The following is a 24554-nucleotide window of genomic DNA, read 5'->3' on the forward strand; positions in this document are numbered from 1 at the left end:
ATTTCCTAGCGCCTATAAAAAGTACACTAGGGCCTTGTGCCCTACAAACCTAATAGTCCCCTGGGCCAACTGGCCATCTATAAGGGGCTCAAATGCCCTCTGTCTAAAAAGTCAGGGCGCGCTGGCAATGCAGCGAAGGTCATAGGAGGCGCACTGGGCAATAGAGTGTGTCTCACTCCTGGAGTAAAAAGACATGTCTTCTGAAATGGGCTCTCACTGGCCATCAGGACAAATGTGTCCCCCTTTGTTGGAGCCACTCGGGGCTCAGTAAATAATTATTAAAACGCTGGAGCCATCTGGCTCTGACACTAGAGTTGCCAAACGGAGCAACCTGGGCTCTGTAGAACAAATTATGCTCCCAAGAACGTGGAGTGCACTAGCGTTTTTTAAAATGAAGTATGCCCGAGGCTGGGGCAATTACGGGAGAAAATCACGGGCCCCTCTGGGCCAGCCATAAGATAATAGTGCCATTGTTGGAGCCACTTGGGCTCGAAAAGCGATTGTACCCCACGTTGGAGACTCCGGGTGCTCTGTCGCCAACCACGCCCCCATGCACAATGAAAGAATGGGCTCCTCGGGGCCCGGGTAAGTGGGGGCTAACCAACGGTGGAGCGGCCCGCTCTCGTGGCGGGCCCGCTCAGAATCTTCCCTTGATCGGAACCACCCCGTCCCCTTGAGTCCTCACTCACCGGCCCTGGGGGCAGTTTCTCCTTCCTGCGGCGGCGCTTGCGGGGCTCTTTATCCTCACAAGAGCCCCGCCTTACCCGAAGGTTTCAGAGCGCTTCACAATAGGAACAGTAATGATACATGAGGAGAACATTACAAGTGAACAAATTACAAAAGCAAACGTTAAGTTGCATGAGGCAAAAGTGACAATTGTGAGCAAACAAAATACAAGAGGTAGCAAACGGTGTATTACAGGAGGAAAAAGTGGCATGTGTGCAAGTCAGAAAGGCGTACAAAGTACAAGTAGAGGTGTAGTACTGCAATATATGGCAGACACTCTAACACAAGAACAAACGTTATGTAGGCAATGGTGGCACTTGTGCAAGTATCTGAAGCAAACAAATGAAGGAGGAGGTAGCAGAGACAAGTGACATGTGCATGTTACAAAAGAGTACCAGACACAGGTAGAAGGGTAATACTGCAATGACTGGCAAAACACACTGGGAAGGCACTTCCATAGTCATGGAGAAAAGTATTCTCTATAAAGAAAGGTCTTCCTTCAGATAGCAGAGAGGGTGTGAATTAAATTTGGAAGTGTCTTTCAAGGAGGAGAGCTTTAACGTCAGAAGTCGTTCCAACAAAGGTTTCTTTCTTTAGTTCACCAAGGCGGGCTCCCACAGGCCGGGGGCAGTGAGCGAATCCACCTGTGAGTCATCCTCTGACCACTCGGTGCCAGTGCAGTTTGGACGGTGTCCTCGCAGAGACACAAAGAAGCCCAACAATGACAGTGTGACAGTGTCCGCGCGGGCCAACAATGAGTGAGATGCAACAACTGCCTCAAGCCACGGCATGCGCTGATATGTATGTGAGTGCAAAGCTCCTCGGTTCAGCTCCTCATTGAAGGGGGGTGGTGGTGGTGGGAATTGTCAAAGCCTCAAGATACGAGAGGACAACCCAAAGGACAGGACCCAGTGGCTAGAGCTATTGGTCAATCTGAGTTTTATTCAAAAGAAAACCTTAAATAAAGAGTGGCCAACTGGGCAAGCTTAGCTACATACAGACTAATAGTAGTAGTACAGAGAGCCATAGCAGAGGCAGTTAGAAGGAACTTAAAGGCAGGGATAACCAGAATTTGGAAACAGATAGTCAAGGTCAAAGAAGCATTTGTAAAAAAATTGAATTAGGAAGTAGAACCGTAATTAATAGCTCAGAAAAAATAAGGTGTAGTAAAAGTTAGGGAAATATAATTGTTACTGGGGCCAGCAGCAGGGCCCTCGATAGAGGAGTGGCTCTCTGGTGGTTATCCCGCCGACTCGGCCCCCGTCTTCTTGCCCCTGGGTGGTGCTTGAACCGCGTAGCCTCTAGGTGTTTAAAACAGGCCACGTTTGGAAGCGCTGGAACTGGTGCTGAAAGCAGCCTGAGTTTTCACAGTGCCAGTCACTGGTTGAAAATGGTGTTCAGAATAAATGGCCATCCAATCCTTGGCCTCAGTGCAGAGCGCACAGAGCAAAGCTCGCATATTCCAGTTGTAACTGTGATTCTGAGAGAAAGCGCTACACCGATTCCTTTCGGAGCCTACTGTGGCTCGATAATACCGAGAAACAAACTGCGTCATTGTCATGGCGGCGCCTCCATGAACCATTGCAAATGAAGATTCATGTGTTTGACTCTGTGTCTGTGTGTACAGGAAGAGTGATTTTGTGGCACATGTGGCTAATGTATCGGATATGGACAGAAATCTCATTTATGTCAATTGGCTCAGATACATAGGAAAAATCATGTGTGTCATCCCTTAACTGTGCATATTGGTGGCTTAAACAGATATGTGTATGCTGCATTACTTTGTTTTTGGGAGTATGCAAAATGCTTGAGATATCAGTCTTCATATATTCATATAGTCTCATATAGGTGGAGAGGTGTGGTGCCGGGCCAGGGCAGCACAGGGTTCACGGTTCAATCCCCTGCTCCGGCTGCTGCTCAGCTCAACACCATGTGACTCTGGGCAATAGCTCACTTAATTTCCACGACGGCCCCCAGTGCCTTGAGACCCGTAAGGGTGAGTAATTCGTCCTTTACAAATACGGATTTATATTTTTTACATATACTCAAGTGTCTCAGTTAAACAACATGAGCTTGTCAAAGTGTTTGAATTCTATGTAGCACTTAGGGGAGATGTATACTTGTGCACTACAGATGTTATTTGCACAGTGTTTACTTGAGTGTGACTTGGTGCTGACTGTTAAATCTTGATTCACTGGCCAGGTAACAAGAGTCAGCACAGACTGTTAAGGCAGACAGGACTGTGGCATAGTGTGGCACATGAAAATGTTTAAGATGCAGTTTTGTACTTGTCAGTTGTCCTGCATGCAGACCTTTTTAGCATTGGAGTTCACGACATGAGCCCATATTGGTTACTGTGGATGGGAGTATGTTCATCACGTAAACTTAGGTATTTGTCCATCCCATTTGTGTGCCCAATTCCAGACTCCCTTGAATGAGATGGGACATGTTTGTGTTAAGCCCTGACACTCAGGAGCATTACAGATCAGACAACAGCCAAGACAGTGCCCTGTTGGGCATGTACATAGTTTAAATTGAGAAAAATCTAACAGATGTTTCCATTGACAATGCGTGTTTGGTAACCATTATTCACAGGCAGATGGACAGGTGACTTATCTACATATGTGGCTTTGACATTAAGCAAGGTCTTGCTCTGTGATGTGTTGTGAACAGCAATCTAGTGTCAAGTATATGCAGATGACTGATGTGAATCTGTTTCCCATCCTTGTTCACAGCATCATCAACACCAACTGGAGGAGAGAGTTTCACGGACCAGGAGGTAGCAGCTAGCCAGACGAGGTCCACTGTGAAGGAAGATGAGGGACCCAGTAGCACAGAGGGTGAGGGGAGCAACACTGATACCCGCTCAACCACATCTACATCAGCTGATGAACAATCCAGCTCCAGTGATGACTCCCTTGTGGTGGTGGGTGTTACCAGGGCGGGGGGCCCACACCCACAGAGTCTGTCCCCGCCTCCACCACCTCCTCCATCCTCCCAGCTGCTCTCATTCCAAAGGTCCATGGACACTCTTGTGTGAGGGAGCATGTCTCCTTTGGGCCAGGTACGGCACCCCCTGCATCTGTCACCCCTGCTGCCCTGAGTGTGAAGTCCGTGGACTTGCTGAAACAGTTGCATGTGGGGCAGATATCCATGCTGAATTTCTTCCATACACACACCAGTCTATTGACCCAATTGGTGTCATACATGGAGGGCATATCAACAAACATGTCTGTCCTACAGTGGACAAAACAGTCCATGGCCTCCTCACTGATGGCAGCAGTGTCCCTTCTATAACAGTCCCACACCTCTCCTACCTCTGCCCCATCCTCAGTCCACACTGACATACCTGCCCAAAGCACACTCACACAGGCACATTCACACACACCAACAGACAAAAGCAGAATACAGCAAGCTAAGAAAAAATCCCAAAAACATGCACGCACACTCAGGTGACTGACATCTCACAGAAAGGTGATAGGGAAAGAAACACACACAGCCATCCACAACCACTGCACATTCCTCAGATAGCACTCCCTTCAAAAGCCCTACCCTTGACTCTCCTGCAATCCCCCTTCCCAGAGGGTCTTCTTCTGTGACTTAGGCCTCTTCCCCACTAAAACATCAGTTCCTACTCGCAAGGGGAAGAGGAAGTCACCAGGTACAGAGAGGAAATCCCCCACTGCAAGCACACCCTCCCGTAAGAGTAGGAACACTGAGGTCCCCACCGCACATCCTCCAGGATGAAGAAAGGCGAAACCCCACCACCATCCCACACTTCAACCCCCAAAGCTACATCCACCCAACCCAAGACCACCCATCCCAATGTTCACACACCAAAAGCCATCCAAGGTTCACCCACACACCCTAACACCATCCCCAAGATGATTAGGCTCTCACCCCCTACAACAGGCACTTCCACAACACGACACACTCAGTCACTTTCAGACACTGCAGTGGAGGCCATGGCCCACCCATCTGACCTGTCCACTGCAGTGGATCCACCACCCCCACAATCTGACATCGGCACTGCAGTGGAGCCCCCACCCTCACAATCTGACATGGGCACTGCAGTGGAGCCTCCACCCCCTCAGTGCAACATGTCCACTGCAGTAGCTCCAGCACCCCCTAAATCTGATTTGTCCACTGTAGTTGCTACAGACACTCCAGTTGCCCCAAATCCTCCCATTACCCATCCTGCTACAAACTAATCCTGTCCCTGCGGTGCCTGGCCTGCCTCAGAAGATGCCCCTCCTTGGGGAGTTGTCCCCTAGTGATGTAAGTGCAGGCAAGCAATGTATTAAAACTCATCCTATATAGCCCATGAAGGACTCATTGACATGGACTGGTAATTGGCCTTGTTTATTTGCGAGAATCGGGATTAAACATTTAAATGCTGAATAAAGCAATTTTTTGTTATTTTGGCAAATTTTTTGGGTGTACATAATGTTGCTGATTATTGTACTGCAAATGCCGTTGTAACATTGTTTTAGGCCAAATCATGATAGAGTGATGTGATGGACTGCCAGAGGTCCATGTGATATGTGTCCTAGTACAGTATGTTGTGAAGTTGTCGTAGGCTGAAATGGCTTGTTGTCACGAGCAACATTATTATAGGAGTGTGATATTCTTTTTACAACCTCTCCCATCTTTGGCGTACACTGTAGCACATATGTTGGTCTTGACATTTATACTCATTTTTACTGTTTCTAATGGTATGCATCACTCGAATGGACCTGCATATTATGGCATTGATGAAGAACAAGTCATCTGTGTACTTGGTGCCACTTGGGATGCATGGATTCTGAATACGTGTAGCCAACTTGGGAAACACACCTGTACACAGGATGATTGGACCAAAGTATTCTGTGTGTTGTAATAGTTTAGTCAATGTCCGACTCTCATTCTGACGAGGCAGACGCATGCCAAGACCAAGCTTGAAATAGCGGAACTTCAACAGTAGTGAAATCGCCTCTTGGCAGTATGTTACTCTGTGACCTTTCCTAAGCCCATGTAGTCCCTGCAGATGTTCCTGTCAACAAGGCTTGAAAAATTATCCATTGGTTTGACAACCAATTTGACTGTGAGTGCCCGTGATGTGGGTGCATGGGACAAACTGAGTTAATCTGGTGACCACCATGGTTTGGTTGCTATAAGTGTCTGCACTGTGTGTAAACTCACATTAGACATAATTAGGATTCCAAAACTCACATCTGTGCTACCAACATTAGTGAGTTTTTTTTAATCTTTCCTCTGTTTTCATACGTTTGCCACTTGTATGTGTGTATGACTGCTCACACTCAGTAGATTCTTCCCTTCCCTGTCACCTGATGTCAACATGTCTTATTTGTAGGTCTCCTTGGGTATATCATTGCTAAAGGACAGTGTTGGGTTTCGCTATGTGTCTGTTACCTTTCACGTTATGCACATGTCATCAGTCCTAAGGGAAGTGACAAATTCAAGCATGTGTTATTCCTAGCTATGTGTCTTGTGTTTGTGATCCAACCACCACCCCTGAGATTGTCATGGGTGAATGTGCAATGTCACCATTCAATGGAGCCTTAGCTGCTGCACATTGTGTGTGATCAAGATGTGTGGTGTTTTGACAGGCCAAATGTGACCTGCCACTTGGCACGGCCCCTTTTCTGTTATGTTAAATGAATTTATATAGCGCATGTACACCAAACAGTTTCATGGCGCTGAAGAGCAAGAGAGGAGCTGTGACAGTGATGCATTTGACTTACAGATATGCCTGAGTGAACAGAAAGGTTTTAAGTAGTTTCCGGAACTGTGAATAACAGGCTGTGAGCCTAATTTCCACAGGGAGCGAATTCCAGAGCTGTGGAGCCAGTACTGTGAATCCAAGCCCACTGTGTTTCTTACGTTTAAAAGCGGGGGTGGTCTGCAAATTCAGATTCGGGAGTGGATATAGCACTGACTCCTGGAGGAGAGGAACGCAGGGCCATTCTCATTAAGGCTTTAAATGTGGTGCATCCCAGTTTGAAGGCACAACGTTTAGCCACTGGGAGCCAGTGAAGGCTCTTCAATATGGGTTAAGGTGATATCGTAGAGGCTGGATCTGGCTGCATGATTTTGCACCAGTTGAAATGTTTTAGTTGATATGCGGGTATACCAACGTAAAGGGAGTTGGCGTAATCAATACACGACATTATCAAGGCAAGGACAGTCAAGGTTAGGGCCGCAATGGTTAAGAATCTACTGATCTTCCTGATTCCCCGGAGATGGAAGAAGCATGCTGAAACCACTGCACTTATCTGAGCCTTCATGGAAAGATCGTAGCTAATCATGATCCCTAAACTCTTAACAGACGTTGCAGGGATGGGGGACTTCCTAGAGTAGGGGCCCAAAAATTGGCATTCCAAGGGTTAGCTGGTCCCCCTGTGAGGATGAGTTCAGTTTTGTCAGGGTTTAATTTCAGTTGGTTGTCGTTCATCCAGGCGCTGATAAAACTTCATGGCGATTGGAAGTAGAGCGCTGAGGAGATAGTAGGACTGATATTAAATACCAAATAAAGGTAGTCGGCGTAGTTAAAAGTGACAACCTTTCTCTCACGTAGAGCCCAGATCAGAGGAAATAAGTATAGATTGAACAACAAGGGCAACAGGGAGGACCGCTGAGGGACCTCACATGTCAATTTCATTTTCTGGAATAAAAAATTTGCCATGCAAACAGCCTGGAACCGATTTGTGAGGAAGGAAGAAATCCATCTCAAAGCCATGCCCCGGACTCCGGCATTACTGACACGGTTGATCAGAATATCGTGGTTGACCGTGTCAAAAGCAGCTGACAGATCAAGGAGTACCAGGGCCTCGATAAGCCCTTTGTCCATCCCTCCTCTGAATGAATGAATGAAACATAATTTATAACGCGCAAACTTTGCCCAACGGGCGTCAAAGCGCCTAACCAAACAATGTCCAGAGTCAGAGAGCATGCTACTGATAGGCCTCGATGAAGAGCTGTGTTTTTAATGCCTTCTTAAAAAGGTTGTGCTTTTAATTCGGAGGGGAGGACATTCCACAATCTGGGGGCCATAGAAGAGAAAGCCCTTGCACCCCATCTGACTCTATTTGTTCGAGGGACAAATACGAGATTTTTATTGGCAGAACGAAGGCTTCTGCTAGGGGTGTAGGGGACAAGAAGGGAGCCAATGACTTCTGAGCCTCTACCTGATAGAGCGCTGAAGACCAGGCATAGAATTTTGAAAGTGATCCTAAAATGGATCGGGAGCCAATGCAGGCTCTTCCTGGCTAGAGTAGCAAAGGAGCTGTTAGGGGTGCCCAGAACAAATTTGGCAGCCGCGTTCTGAACGGTCTGAAGGCATGAAATAAGGCTCTTATTAGCTTCTGCATACAGTGCATTACAATAATCCAGCCGTGATGCCACAAGAGCCACCACGGTCTGCTTACGGGCTTGGGGGGAGAGATAATGGGCTATTTTCCTAAGAGTCCTAATGACTCCCCAACACGTGGACACAGTTCGATGAGCTTGCTGGGTCATAGCCAGTGAGGTATCAAAGATCACGCCCAGATTACGGGCTGATTTTACAGGCACAGGACATACTCCCAGAGAGGGGGGCCACCAGTCACTGGACCATATGTTTTGGTCTTTGCCGAAGATCAAGACCTCGGTTTTCTCTCCGTTCAGCTTCAGTGAGTTTAGAATCATTCATTCAGAGACTGCCTGCATGCAGTTTCTGAAGCTGAATGTGGAGGTACTCACCGAGTGGGAGAGAGACACCATGATCTGCGTGTCATCTGCGTATGACACCACCTCCATCCCGTGCGATCTTACTAACCTGGCAAGTGGGGCCACATAGATGTTAAAAAGGGTCGGACTCAAGGCCGACCCCTGTGGGACCCCACATTGCACAGGCCTAGCAGGGGAGAGGAACTCTCCTAGCTTGACCCTCTGCTCTCTTTGACTGAGGAAGGAGGACAGGAGGCTCAGTGCTGGGCCCTCCACCCCTATCTCCTTTAGCCGAGTTGTTAAAGTCAAAGGAGATAGGGTGTCAAAAGCTGTAGTCAGGTCGAGCAAGACCAGCAAAACAGTCTGGCCTTGGTCAACCCTAGATCTAATTTTGTCAACCACTACCGTAAGAGCCGACTCGGTGCTGTGGAACTTTCTGAAGCCGTGCTGCGATTGATCCAGAAACCCAGAGACCTCAAGAAAGGAAGTCAGATGCTGATTGAGATGGCATTCAAGCATTTTAGCAGGGGCAGGCAGCAGTGAAATAGGTCAAATTTTTTTGAGGACTTCAGGATCCAGAGTCGGTTTTTTAAGCAGCGGCTTGACTATAGCCTTCTTCCAGACAGCAGGAAAAATGCCCTGAATCATGGCACAATTCATTATCTCCAACAAAGAGGGCAGCAGAGTTTCCCTACATTCTTTCAGGATCTTCAAGGGGCAGGGATCCAGTTGCGAGCCTGATTTAGTTCTATTTAGGAGAGAATCTAATTGCTCAAGGGTAAGGGGAGGGAAATCGGACAGAATCTTCGTGGGAACCTTTCCCCAACATGCTAAGGAAGGAAGGATCGGGAGAGGAAGAGGGCTCATTTTAGCTTTCTGAGTTTCAAGAGCGGAGTAAATGTCCACAATTTTAGTGTGGAAGAACTGCGCGATCCTGTCGCACAGCTCTTGGGAGCCTGTGATGGAATCAGGAGTTTGTAGGGAGCATAAAGAATCACAATTTTAAATAGGTCCCTAGAAGAGGTGAGGGACGTTGTAAGCTTAGAAAAATAAGCCTGTTTTTCATTGATGACCCTTTTCTTATAGTCTACCAGCAAGAGCTTGTGTTTTTCTCGATCTGTGGGGTTCCAGGTTGTCCGCCATAGCCTCTCCTGCCTCCTACAGCTCTGCCTTAGGAGCCTGAGAGGCTCAGTAAACCAGGAGGCTGAGGGTTTCCGCCTCGCTGTATAGCGGTAGGATGCAGGAGCCAGAAGATCTACTGCTCTGGAGATAGAATCTGCAAACTCCAGCGCAGCATCGCTGGCATCCTTAGCGGCTAAGGTGGAGGTCTGAGCTACAAGGGGGATGAGAGAGTCATTAGTGATACCCCTATAGTTTCGTTTAAGTTCCTTGTTCCTGGACTCGTGGCATATGGAAGGGGAAGGGGGAGTTCGAGTTCCAGAGGAACCGCCAGATGGTCAGACCAAACCAGGGGGGTGGGAAGGCCCGTAGAGAGTGTGGGGTCGTTGGAGAACACCCCGTCTAAAATATGACCAGCCAAATGGGTGGGGCTATTTACCAACTGATGCAAGCCACAGGTGGTCATGAGGTCCACTAAAGAGAGGGTATCCTTCGAGCCGGGGTCATCTACATGAAAATTTAGGTCCCCCAACACCGTGAGGTGGGATTTGCCAAAGTAGGGTTCTAAAATTTTAAGGAGTTTGTGGCTAAAACTGGATCTGAGGTCATCCATGACTGCGAGGATGACAGACTCAGTTGAGTGTGCCGGCCTAAATCCTGCCTGATGGGGATCTAAGAAGTGAGATTGTTCAATGCAGGAGCTAAGGCAGTTTGCCACATGAGCATCTAGGATTTTCCCGAGATAGGACAGCAGAGAGATGGGCCGGTAGTTACTGAGCACTGATGGATCCAAATGAGTTTTTTTCATGATTGGGATGATCTCAGCACTTTTAAAAGTGTTGGGGACCGTACCAGATTTTAGCGAGTTGTTGAGTAGTGATAAGGGGAGGTCAGGGCAAGTAAGGAAAGCCTCGCGGCGGATATGCGGTGGGCAGCCTTCAGTGGGAGAGCCAGAACTGACTTTTTTTTTAAAGACCAAAGAAGATATCCTTTGAAATAGGGGGATTTGGTTAAATACAGGTGTATTTTTACGGGGAGGTAGAGGGGCTATAACAGGGGAGCTGACGGAATGCTAGTTTTAATCAGACTAATTTTCAATGAAATAGGAATTAGAGTCACAACGTTGGTTCAGTGAAGTTTAGTGCGGTTCGGGCACTTTCCTTCTTGTTGCCGGTAAGCATTTTCTACCCCACGGGGTCTCAGTATTTTGTTAGATTCCAGCAACCACATGTCCTTTATCTTAGAATTATCGGCATATTTTTTGTAGGAAACTGGAAATTGCCACAGCCTTCGTGGTGGCTGCAGTATACCACATTTACAGGTATGAAGGGAGTCACATGTGTCTACGTTTCTTTGTTGGGCAGTGATGATGTCAGCCACCTAGCATTGACTATTCGTATTATTGGTTTTCACAGCATATTGGTACATAGTTTCAGCAACTAGATACCGTGTGGCTTACACTAAACCGTGTGTTTCTAGGGTGTTGGTTTTATTCGGTTTGTATGTCCATGTCTACCATTTTGTATATGGGTTTGTGTTGCGTCATTGGGGAATTATTATCTCGAGTGAAAGCTGTCTTGATTTTCACTTTCATGGTGTGATTCTGGTCTACAGGTGCACATTATGTTCTAAGATTACTTTCAATGTTTTGCTAACACAAGGGTGGGGAGATTAAGGTACTTGCTTTTTACTTTAACACATTGTTACCCCTCTCTGGCTATGACAATTTGGCAGCAGTAATGAATGATGTTATTTAGAATGTTTTTGAAAATTAAAATATTCATTTGTTTTTGAATTTCAGTGGCCCCCGAAGAAGGGACACTTGTCCCGAAATGCATCGGGCTCATTTCTAATATCTTGGTGTTGAACATCAAATATAAATGTACAAATATGATGTATTTTTAAAAAATACAATTTTGATTGTTTGATCTTGTGTCATCAAGTATATTCAAGTATTTACTCTGACAATAACAAACTTAAGTTGAATTGTATATTTGGTTTCTATTTCTTTGTGTACTTTGTTATAATTTTTGGATCATAAAGTTGAAACAACGCCGTCACCATGCCTAGCGGGATTTTAGGTGCGTACGGGTGTAGCACTCCCGCTCTGCGTTGGGAGCGATTCCAACAGAGCCTGAGTGTTTTTTCCTCTGTCAGGAGTTCCTTAAGGTCTAACTTCTGTTGCAGCGTTATGAAAGACAGGACATGGCGCTGCATTCCCGTGCCTCTCTTATGATCTGGTCCCCTAAATTCCTGTGCCACTTCCTGCACAAAGATCTGTAACTGGGCCAACAGATAGTACAACTCGAAGTCAGGGACTGCCAACCCGCCCTCTGTTTTAGGCCGTATAAGCTTCGCCTGTGCAACCCTCCGTCTGCCTTCACCCCAAAGAAAGGATACTATGAGTGATTTCAGTGTTTTAAACATGGAGCTCGGTATCCACACTAGTAGTGTCCGAAAATAATATAGGAAGCGGGGGAGCGCTATCATTTTTAGCAGGCAATGTGGCCCATCACCGATAGTGGGAGAGTGGACCAAAAGGCCATGCTGCCCTTCGTCGCTCTCACTGCGCGACCCACGTTGCCGTCCAGCATATCTGTCGGCGTGTGATAAATATATACTCCCAAGTATTTTAAACAGGTGGGCTCCCACCTCAATGCTCGGATTGTAGCGGGACGGGGTACTCCTCTTCTCACCGGGAACATACACGTCTTGGACCAATTGAGCCTCAGGCTCGAGATAGTCCCAAATCGGGAGAGCATGGTCTCGGCTCCCATAAATGCGTCGTCAGCATCCTCAAGAAAAAGAAGCATGTCGTCCGCATATAGTGATATGTGTTGTTGTCCAGCTCTGCCCGCAAGTCCCCCATAATGGGCTCCTGTGCGAATCGTGATCGCGAGGGGCTCAACTGCTAAGGCGAATAGCAATGGGGATAGCGAGCAACCCTGCCTCGTCCCCCTTTCTACCGAATATTGAGAAGATATCAGCACATACACTTTCACCCTGGATACAGCCGATGTATACAAGACCTTTGTCCACTGTAGATAGCCGTCGCCCAGGCCAAACCGCCCCATTGCTTTATACAGATACTCCCACTCTAGGCTGTCGAATGCTTTCTCTATATCCACTGACAGTACCACTGGCTGGCGTGCATCAGGGTGGTATTCCTCTAGAACGCGCACTAATCGCCTGATATTTGTGGTCATGTTCCACGTTGGGATGAAGCCAGCTTATTCCTCGTGTACTAGCGCGGACATGTATTTTAACAGCCGGGTCGCTAATATACTGCTCAGTATCTTATAGTCAGTTGTTAACATCGATAGTGGTCTATAGGAAGCCGTGTCCCCACTTTCTCTCCCTGATTTCAACAGAGGGATCACCAACGCTTCCTCTTTGTAGAATTCTTGAAGTTTGGGTTCCAGCAGGTCAACATATTTCCCATAAAATTCTCTGGGAAGTCCATCCAGCCCTGGGGTTTTGTTGTGGGCCATACGTTCAATGGCCCACCGTATCTCACCTAGCTCTATGTCTCTGCCTATTTCTTTCGCCTGGTCCTGCTCTAATTTTGGTGGGTTCACACCCTCCAGAAAACCATCAACGGCAGGGTCGCCAGGTAGCAGTTTGCTCTTATAGAGTTCTGCATAGTAGCGCCTGAAACAATGCAGGATCTTGTGCTGCGTGTAGACCTCTGCACCGTCTCCTGTTGTTAGAGCTAGTATGGGGGAGCTTCTCTTCAAAGGGTTGGCAAACCAGGCCAGTAGAGTACCTGCCTTATCCCCTTCCGCTTGCGCCCTCATTGTGTAGGCCTTGTAGTCAAAGCCACGCAATCGCTTCACCTCCGCCGCTACCGCCTCTTTCGCCATGCTAACCTCCGCATGTAATTCAGAGCGACCCGGCCTCAGTAGCTCCACCTAGCGGAGTTTGTCTTCAGCCGTGGCCAAGTCATCGAGAAGGACTTTCCGTACCCCCGCGTGTTTCCCTATACAGAGCCCCTGTAGAACCACCTTAAAGGCATCCCATTCCATGGCTCACGACTCAGTCGTGCCAGAATTTTCTGCGAAATAGTGGGTGATCCCATCCTCTATCGCTACTCGAAAGAGCAGATCGTCTAGCTTTTCGGGGCGCAACCTCCATGTGGGAACACAGGAGATTCCGGTCATCCATTGCCTAGTAGCCAATAGCGGGTTATGGTCCGATAGCGTTCTGGCTAGATATTCAGTCTTCACTATAGCTGGCAGTACCACGGGTGAGCACAGCACCGCATCCAACCTTACATGTAACCAGTGCATGCCAGAAAAATATGAGTAATCTCGGTCTATGGGGTGCTACACGCACCAAACATCCGCTAGTCCCCAACGTGTCTTCCAGTCAAGGCTACCCTTGGTCAAAGGATGCGTCGGAGAGTCCGGCAATGTGGGGTGCGACCTATCCAGGGATAATTCCATACCAGAGTTGAAGTCCCCCCCATTAGCAAGGGGCCCGCGAGATAGTGTGCCAACAATCCTGACATCCTTGCTATGAAGCCCAACTGATCTATATTTGGCGCATATATACTACAAAAGGCAATATCTCTACCCCTTAGTTTGCATTCTATGGGCACAAATCGGCCCTCAGGATCTATCAGTTGCTTAGACAGTTGGAAGGGGACCTCCGCTCTAATCCAAATTAACGCTCTCCTAGCAAAAGCCGAGTATGTGGTACTATACACCTGGCCCCTCCATCTGCGCTGCAGCGCTACACTTTCGGCTTTCGTTAAATGTGTTTCCTGGAGTAGTGCAATGTGCACCCCCGGCGGACCAGATAAGCATGATCTTGTGACGCCGTGTCATTGTATGCAACCCACTCACATTCCAGGTCATACATCGTAGGTTAGTGGAATCAACCATTCTCCCATTGTTCCCTGCTCAAATGCAACCTCGTCTTCATGCTTGCGTCGGTGACTACCCTTCCCCAACTTCCCCTCAAACATTCAAACCCGCCCTCCCAAGAACAGGATCTAGCATCTTCCATCTAGTCCCCATCCAAACCTTAGCACCTAACGACGAAGTCCCTCAGCAGTAGCTGTAGGGATGCCTCTTAAGGGCAATGAGGGGGGATTATGCACCAACTTGGAGCTGCACACCCTCTCGGACTTTGTGGGGCAACCGAGCCCATCATGATCAGAGACTTCGGATACCCCCTCTCCTCCCAGATCTTATAAAACCACAACCCCCAATCAGGTCCCAGCCAGGGGTCCTCACCAGCTTCGAGTTCACCTCCCATGCCACCCCTCAGGTCCAATCACCCCTCGTCCAGCATTCCTTCCGCCGTTTCTGGAGTTACCTTCGGCAAGTGTTCGCTGTTCGTGTCAGAATGTTCTGAGTCTGACCGGCTGCTTTCTTTTTCCGAGTCCGTGCCCTCCAGTGAAGGGGGCCCCTGCGCACCTGTTAGCGTGGCCACCACCTCTAGCACATCTTGCCTCTCAGCTGCTGTTTGGGACGATGAAGGCTTCCTCAGCCTCTCCGTCTGCTCCTAATCTGTCTCGATTTCCGCGGCGGGAGTCCCTCTGGGGTAATCAGTGTGCCATGGCCAGCCCAATCTTTTCCCGCTTTATACAGTTCCAACCAGCCAGCGGCATCATCCGGAGTATCAAAGAACCATGATTTACCGTCTATTATGACTCTGAGCTTGCCTGGAAATAAGAGGGAGTACTGGATGCCCTCAATGCGTAATTCCTTCTTAACGGCCAGGAAAGATGTGCGCCAGTGCTGGGTTTCATAGATGTAGTCCGGGAATATGTTAACCCTGTTGTTGTCTACCGGGAATGGGCCGTCTGCTCGCGCTTTCTTCAATATAAAGTCTCGGTCTCGGAAGTGCAACAGCCGGGCCACCACCGGCCGTGGCGGTCTCCCCTGCTTAGGTGGTCGCGCCGGGACCCGGTGGGCTCTTTCCAAGGTGTAGAAGGTGGACAGGCCTTCCGGTGCCACCACTGTCTGTAGCCAACCCTCGAGATATTGAACCATGTCCGATCCTTCAATTTTTTCTGGCAGACCCACAACTCGAATGTTGTTCCGCCGATTTCGAACTTCAGCTTCTTCCGCTCTTTTTTTCCAGGGCGTTGACCCGTTCCATCACGTTTGCCATGGTCGCTCTGAGGTCTTTCTCCGCCGGTTCAATAGTTTGGAGCGCGCCCTCTACCAGTTTGACTCTATCCACTATTTTTCCGTGGTCAGCTTTTAAAAGCCCCAATTCTGTTGCCACCTGCGAAATGTCTTGCTGGAGCGCCGTGCGGGATTCAGCAATGGCTGCCAAGATTCTGTCCAACTGCTGTTGCAGGCCGGGGTCTTGCACCGAATCAGGTCCCACAAGTTGTTTGTGTTCTGCAGGGTCTCCCTCCGTAAAGGATTGCGCTCCTCCCTTGGCCCCCCACGGTTTTCTCATGGTTGGGCATAGCTAAGGCGATTGTCGGCCACACCGCCTCAATGGGCGAGTTCAGGGTATGTCGCAAGGGTTAGCAGCCAGATCCCGCAGTTCCCAGGCACACTCGACCCACCTCGCAATTGCAGTTCGCCGTTGGTGTTGTAGGATCTGCTCAAGCACGACTCAGTTCCTCACAGGGGTTCAAGCCTGGTGCAATAGTGCAGCGCCAGCGGCAACCGGGATGGCTCCAGACATTCGCCCCTATCTTGAACCGCCGTTAGTAGGCCCATGGTTGCTCCGAGTAGCAGTTCCCAAATCCGCTGCCTCGTTAGGTCCAGCCGACGAGTCCCCCGCAGCACGCGTTCAGCCCAGGTAGAGACTTCCGAGTGTCCAGAGCTCAGGGTCACATCTCCAACATGTGGGTAGGGCGCTTATCTCCTGCCTAACATCCGGCAAAGCAGCCAAAACTGCCACTTAGGGTGTCTTTCCTACTCTGCCGCAACCTTCCAGGCCCTGACACCGTGCGGGCCCCTGCTTCTCCGCAGGCTGCTACCAGCAGGTCACCCCACCACCTCCAGGCTGGTGTTGTGAGTCAGTCAGTGGACCACCTTGCAGTTCTCGGGGGGTTTCAGACCATCTTGTCCGTCCCAGCAGGGGGTGTCCCGGGCGCACGGTATAGGACCGCCATCACTGAATGCATGTGTCCGCCTCACTCGTGTCACCCCTTACGCCTCAGCCACCAGGAAGCCAGTAGCAGTGCCCCACAGTTTTCCACGGGGTGCCGGGGGCATCCTCAGGGCGATGACGGGCTCCTCGCTGGGCGCAGGACCCCAGTTCTGGGGCTCTCCGCGGCACAAGGCCCTGATCACTTTAGCCGCTCGCTGGGTCCCTAGGTGCTGCGTGTCTCGGTGTTGCCTCCCCTATGACCATGCAGTTCTTCGTGGAGTTACTGCAGGGCCCCCTTGGCGGTCGCTTCCCCTCGCATCAGCAGGGGGGTTCAGCACGCCGATTGGCCTCCAGCTGTAGTTACGGTACCTTTCCTCGCCCAACAGCCTCTTCGTTACCGCTCCCGCTCAGCAGGGCACGGTCAATCCATTGGTGGTTGCCGCCCCGGAGGGGGGAGGGGGAAAGGGGGGGCACCAACCACCCTTCCTCTACCTCTGTGCGGGAGGTGGAGGCCCAGGCGTCGATGAGACAGGATAACAGGGGGCTCGGTTGCGGAGCTCCCCGATCAGGCATCCTCCATCATCGGCTGCAAGCCACGCCCCATTCCATGGGTGACTGTTGTTGACCTGCACATCAAACAATGCCAAATTGCCAATAGTCTGTGATACAATGGTGGAGATGCATCTGGGTTATACTCATGACGCATATGTCTCAGTGGAGTTTAGACCACCATCCTGTGGGTGAAGCCTAGGGACATTTACACACACAAACATGTTGTGTTTGTTCTGCAGTGTGTGGTTGGCTGGTTTTATTAGCACATCTTGACTCGCACATTTCTACTTGCTTTGTCAGCAGTGATTCAATGTATGGTTTTTTTTGTTTAGCTACTGTCCCAGGGAGTCAAACATCTTCAATTTGGCCATTCATCATGCTCTTGATTTGCTATTGCTGCCACAGTGTGTAACCGTATCTTGTCTACACTTTAGTTTCTTGCAGAATTCCTTTGTATGTGTGTCTGTATGTGAAAAAATGCGAGTTTATGCATTTAGATGATCACTTCTTCCATTGTCAAAATGAACATTGGTGGCAGTGTTAGCATACAATGGCAATTCTTGTCTCCACATGGCATGTTTTTCTTTGTAAGGCCCAACTATGTCTGCCTCAACAGATATGTGTTCTTTGCCACACAACCACTACTTTGCCACTACATTGCTAGTGGTTTTAGGCATCAGATAGTCATACCTGATTGTCTGCACATGATGGGAGTCTGAACCCCACACTCACTATTTGTCACTACACTGATATGGGTTTAACATCCCATGTCCCCTATGTGCTTGCAAAAGAAGGGGGTTTGAGCCTCATGCTCATCTTTTGGGCACCACACTGATGAGGGGGTGATAGCCCATCTCCCCTATGTGCTTGTCAATGTTGGGTGTTTGATTCCCATACCACCTTATGGTGACAATACTGAGGGTGGTGGTAATACCCCATTTCCCCCATGTGCTTGGCAAAGCTTGGGGTTTGAACCCCATGCTCATCTTTTGGGCACCACACTGATGGGGGGTGATACCTCATCTGCCCTATGTGCTTGTCAATGTTGGGTGTTTGATCCCCCATCACCTTACAGTGACAACATTGAGAGGGTGGTAAAACCCTGTTTTCCCCTATGTATTTGGCAAAGCTTGGGGATTGAACCCCCTGCTCAATTTTTGGGTACCACACTGATGGGGGGTGATACCCCACCTACCCTATGTGCTTGTCATTGTTGGGTGTTTGACCCCCTATCACCTTATGGTGACAACACTGAGGGGGGGTAGTAACCCATTTCCCCTATGTGCTTGGCAATGTTTGGTGGTTGAACCCCATGCTCATCTTTTGGGCACCACACTGATGGGGGTGATAACCAATCTACCCTATGTGCTTGTCAATGCTGGGGGTTTGTACCCCCAATCGGCCTTTGTTCACTAGAGTGATGGATGTGACAGCATTTGTTTGCATAAGGTGTCACTGAATTTAGATGGTGTGCACAATTCACAAACCTGCCATGGGAGTAGGGGGAGTATTTGCCCTCCACCTTCTCTGGGAAGGACTGTGCTGGGGGAGGGTCATCCTCCCCTTCTGCGGTGGACTGTGATGGGGCGATGGGCTCTAACCCTTCTGGGGTGGACTGTGCTGGAGGAGGATGGTCATCCACCTGTCTGGGACGGCCTGTGATGTGGGATGGGCATTCACCCCTTCTGGGGTGGACAGTGCTGGGGGATGGTCATCCACCCCTTATGGGGTGGGCTGCAGTGTGGGATGGGAATCTACCCCTTCTGGGGTGTACTGTGCTGGGGGCATGGTCAACCACCCCTTCTGGGGTGGACTGTGCTGGGGGATGGTCATCCACGAATGTCTGACAAAATATCGAAAACAAAAATATCGATATACAAAAATATCGGAACAAAAATATCGAAGTCAAAAATATAGGAGTCCTATCCCTAACAAGGTAAGTACAAAAATATCGAAAATAAAATATAGAATGACAAAAATATCGTTTTTTGTAAAATATCGTTTTTTTTAAATATAATAAAAATGTAATATTAACAAAATAATACTTCTAAATGTAATAAACATATTTAAAAATGTACTATAATATTTAAAATTAATACATAATGTAATACAAATTAATGTTAATAAATATATAATACATAATATATTTTTCATTAATAATAACTCTAAATTAATTATTGTCATAACTTAAAAACAAATAAAAATGTAATAAATTACTAATACATTTATTTACATAAAATATTCACATAAATAACAATTAATAACAACATAATACTAATAAAAAAGCTAAATACATTTTAGATAGCGTATGAGTAAAAATTACTATTCCCACTCCAGAGAGTGCGACAGTAGGGAAAGTGTTGGATAGCGTAGCAGTAACAATCACTATTCCCACTCCAGAGAGTGCAACAGTAGGGAAAGTGTTGGATAGCGTAGGGGTAACTATTACTATTCCTACTCCAGAGAGTGCAACAGTAGGGAAAGTTTTGGATAGCGTAGGGGTAATAATTACTATTCCCACTCCAGAGAGTGCAACAGTATGGAAAGTGTTGGATAGCGTCAGGGTAACAATTACTATTCCAACTCCAGAGAGTGCAACAGTAGGAAAAGTGTTGGATAGCGTAGGATTAAAAATTACTATTCCAACTCTAGGAACTGCAACAGTAGGGAAAGTGTTGGATAGCGTCAGGGTAACAATTACTATTCCAACTCCAGAGAGTGCAACTGTAGGGAAAGTGTTGGATAGCGTAGGATTAAAAATTACTATTCCAACTCCAGAGAGTGCAACAGTAGGGAAAGTGTTGGATAGCGTCAGGGTAACAATTACTATTCCAACTCCAGAGAGTGCAACAGTAGGGAAAGTGTTGGCTAGCGTAGGATTAAAAATGACTATTCCAACTCCAGAGAGTGCAACAGTAGGGAAAGGGTTGGATAGCGTAGGTTTAAAAATTACTATTCCAACTCCAGAGAGTGCAACAGTAGGGACAGTGTTGGATAGCGTAGGGGTAACAATTACTATTCCAACTCCAGAGAGTGCAACAGTAGGGAAAGTGTTGGATAGCGTAGGGGTAAAAATTACTATTTCCACTCCAGAGAATGCAACAGTAGGGAAAGTGTTGGATAGCGTAGGGGTAACAATTACTATTGCAACTCCAGAGAGTGCAACAGTAGGGAAAGTGTTGGATAGCGTAGGATTAAAAATTACTATTCTAACTCCAGAGAGTGCAACAGTAGGGAAAGTGTTGGATAGCGTTGGGGTAACAATTACTATTCCAATTCCAGAGAGTGCAACAGTAGGGAAAGTGTTGGATAGCGTAGGGGTAACAAATACTATTCCCACTCCAGAGAGTGCAACAGTAGGGAAAGTGTTGGATAGCGTAGGGGTAACAATTACTATTCCAACTCCAGAGAGTGCAACAGTAGGGAAAGTGTTGGATAGCATAGGGGTAAAAATTACTATTCCCACTCCAGAGAGTGCAACAGTAGGGAAAGTGTTGGATAGCGTAGGGGTAACAATTACTATTCCAACTCCAGAGAGTGCAACAGTAGGGAAAGTGTTGGATAGCGTAGGGGTTTAAATTACATACTTATAAATTACATCTATCAATTAATTAATTATTTAAAGTTAATATCCAATTAATTAAATGTATTTACCAATTAATAAAAATAAATGTATGCTTCCTACTAATTAATAATTAATTCTACATAATGAAATTACTTCCCACCCTATTCCCCTACAAACCCATAACCCGCTACAGAACATAATTATCAATTAATCAATTAATTAAAATGATTTACAAAAAATTCTCAATTAATTAATTAATAATTCCTACTAATTAATAATTCATTTAACATAATTAAATTACTTCCCACCCTATTCCCCTATAAACCCATAACCCGCTACAGAACATATTTATCAATTAATCAATTAATTAAAATTAATTAAAAATTAATTCTCAATTAATTAATTAATAATTCCTACTAATTAATAATTAATTTAACATAATTAAATTACTTCCCACCCTATTCCCCTATAAACCCACAACCCGCTACAGCACTAAAAGACAATATTTAATTAAATTACATTAAAAATAAATAATAAAACATAATAAATACAATATAATATACACAAAATGTATTTAAAAATCGATATTAGTAGCATCAAAATTATTTATTTCGATATTATTGACATCGATATTTAAAACTATGAAATTACTAATATCATACTAATATCGATATTAAGACTGTCGATATTACTTACCTTCTATATTATGTCCCATCGATATTTAAACTTCGATATAATTGTATATCGAAATTTAAAACTCGATATTTTGTCTGTGTACCGTCATCCACACCTCTGGGCTGGACTGTGCTCGGGGATGGTCATCCACCCCTTCTGGGGTGGACTGTGCAGGGGGATGGTCATCCGCCCCTTCTGAGGTGGACTGTGCTGGGAATGGGCATCCAATCCCTACTGGGATGGACTGTCCTGTGGGATGGACATCCACCCCTTCTGGGGTGGACAGTGCTGGGGATGGGAATCCACCCCTTTTGGGGTGGACTGTGCTGGGGGGATGGTCATCCTACCCTCATGAAGTGGACTGTGGTGTGGGATGATCATCCACTTCGTCTGGAGTTCATTGTGCTCGGGGGATGGTCATCGACCCCTTCTGGGGTGGACTGTGCTGTGCGAGGGTCATCCACCCCTTCTGGGATGGACTGTGTTGTGGGATGGACATCCACCCCTTCTGGGGTGGACTGTGCTGTGGGATGGTCATCCAACCCTTCTGGGGTGGACTGTGCTGTGGGTTGTGCATCCACCCCTTCTGGGGTAGACTGTGCTGAGGGTTGGTCATCCCCCTTCTGGGATGGACTGTGCTGGGGGATGTTGTCCGCCCTGTGCTGGGGAGATGGTCATCCACCCCTTCTGGGGTGGACTATGCTGTGGGATGTGCATCCAACCCTTCTGGGGAGGACTGTGCTGGAGATGGGCATCCACCCCTTCTGGGGTGGACTGTGCTGGGGGATGGTCATCCACCCCTTCGGGTGTGAACTGTGCTGTGGGATGGGCACCAGCCCCTTCTGGGGTAGATATGGCTGGGGGATGATCATCCACCCCTTCTGGGGTGTACTGTGCTTGGGGGATGGTTATCCATTGCTTCTGGGGTGGACTGTGCTGGGATGTGGGCGTCCACTCTCTATGTATGTTTTGGCTTTCATGGGATCGTCACATATTAGTGGGTGATGGTTGTCTGACTTACTGTCTGCCACTTACGCGTTGGTTCCGGTTGTTAATTTGGTCATAGGCGTACAGTACAGGGATGACATGTACGATCGGATGCATGGCAGCTTCGTCTCGTATGCAGTGTTTGTGTTGATTTACAAAAAGGGGATGGTGCAGTGAGTTAAAAAACGGTGTTGGATCTAGCCCTGATCTCTTGACTGGGTGAGAGCTTTCTGCTTAATTCAGAGACTCTGTCCCTCACCACCCCTTGTTGTAAATATTTTTGTCCACCCTAAGCGTGGAAGGGTATTCTCAGATGTGAGACCCTTGCTCATTGCACCATCAGGATTCAAGCAAACCGGGCCGAAGACGGCTGTAATGCCAGAAACCGGTCCCCGGGAGCTTGTTTCCTTCCCAGTGTAAGAATTGGCTTTTGTAGTTTGGTTTGCCCTGTTCCCATCATGCACTGGGACAGGAACAGACTAATTTGCATACAGCCAGGTTCTGAAACTGGGATGGTGCAGTGAGCTAAAAAACGGTGTTGGATCTAGCCCTGATCTCTTGACTGGGTGAGAGCTTTCTGCTTAATTCAGAGACTCTGTCCCTCACCACCCCTTGTTGTAAATATGTTTGTCCACCCTAAGCGTGGAAGGGTATTCTCAGATGTGAGACCCTTGCTCATTGCACCATCAGGATTCAAGCAAACCGGGCCGAAGACGGCTGTAATGCCAGAAACCGGTCCCCGGGAGCTTGTTTCCTTCCCAGTGTAAGAATTGGCTTTTGTAGTTTGGTTTGCCCTGTTCCCATCATGCACTGGGACAGGAACAGACTAATTTGCATACAGCCAGGTTCTGAAACTGGGATGGTGCAGTGAGCTAAAAAACGGTGTTGGATCTAGCCCTGATCTCTTGACTGGGTGAGAGCTTTCTGCTTAATTCAGAGACTCTGTCCCTCACCACCCCTTGTTGTAAATATTTTTGTCCACCCTAAGCGTGGAAGGGTATTCTCAGATGTGAGACCCTTGCTCATTGCACCATCAGGATTCAAGCAAACCGGGCCGAAGACGGCTGTAATGCCAGAAACCGGTCCCCGGGAGCTTGTTTCCTTCCCAGTGTAAGAATTGGCTTTTGTAGTTTGGTTTGCCCTGTTCCCATCATGCACTGGGACAGGAACAGACTAATTTGCATACAGCCAGGTTCTGAAACTGGGATGGTGCAGTGAGCTAAAAAACGGTGTTGGATCTAGCCCTGATCTCTTGACTGGGTGAGAGCTTTCTGCTTAATTCAGAGACTCTGTCCCTCACCACCCCTTGTTGTAAATATTTTTGTCCACCCTAAGCGTGTAAGGGTATTCTCAGATGTGAGACCCTTGCTCATTGCACCATCAGGATTCAAGCAAACCGGGCCGAAGATGGCTATAATGCCAGAAACCGGTCCCCGGGAGCTTGTTTCCTTCCCAGTGTAAGAATTGGCTTTTGTAGTTTGGTTTGCCCTGTTCCCATCATGCACTGGGACAGGAACAGACTAATTTGCATACAGCCAGGTTCTGAAACTGGGATGGTGCAGTGAGCTAAAAAACGGTGTTGGATCTAGCCCTGATCTCTTGACTGGGTGAGAGCTTTCTGCTTAATTCAGAGACTCTGTCCCTCACCACCCCTTGTTGTAAATATGTGTTTGTGTTATGAGGCGCAAATCGGACCTGATGTACTGCTCTTCCGGATGCTGTGACGTACTGGAGGTGGCCACCTGTTTGGCGTGGAGAAACTAGGAATCGTACTTGCCTGGCCGGAAACTGTTACGGTAATGCTTCTGGGCGAGTCCATTCTGCGTTGACGGAGCTGGCTCGTACAGGAAATGTTGCTCGATTCGGAGCGTGCGTGTCGGTCAGAACATGCACACATTTGCACATCGTGTCGACGGACCGGTTCCGGGAATGAGTTTTTCGGAAGGTAAGGCGACGGATGGCTTTGGGAGGGCTATCCGACCGAAATCATAATCGACCCCTAATTGTTTATTATTTATGTAGTCACTCTGCAAATGTCTGAGTTGTGTTAACTTACCCTTTTTCAACATTGATTAAATTGTGTTATTACTTCATTTAATTTTTGTTGTCATAGAAACTATTTGACTGCTATGTTTATTTTTGTATAGTATTCTGTTGG

The sequence above is a fragment of the Lissotriton vulgaris genome, chromosome 1_1 (genome assembly GCF_964263255.1).
Source record: "Lissotriton vulgaris chromosome 1_1, aLisVul1.2, whole genome shotgun sequence".
NCBI classification, from domain to species: Eukaryota; Metazoa; Chordata; class Amphibia; order Caudata; family Salamandridae; genus Lissotriton; species Lissotriton vulgaris.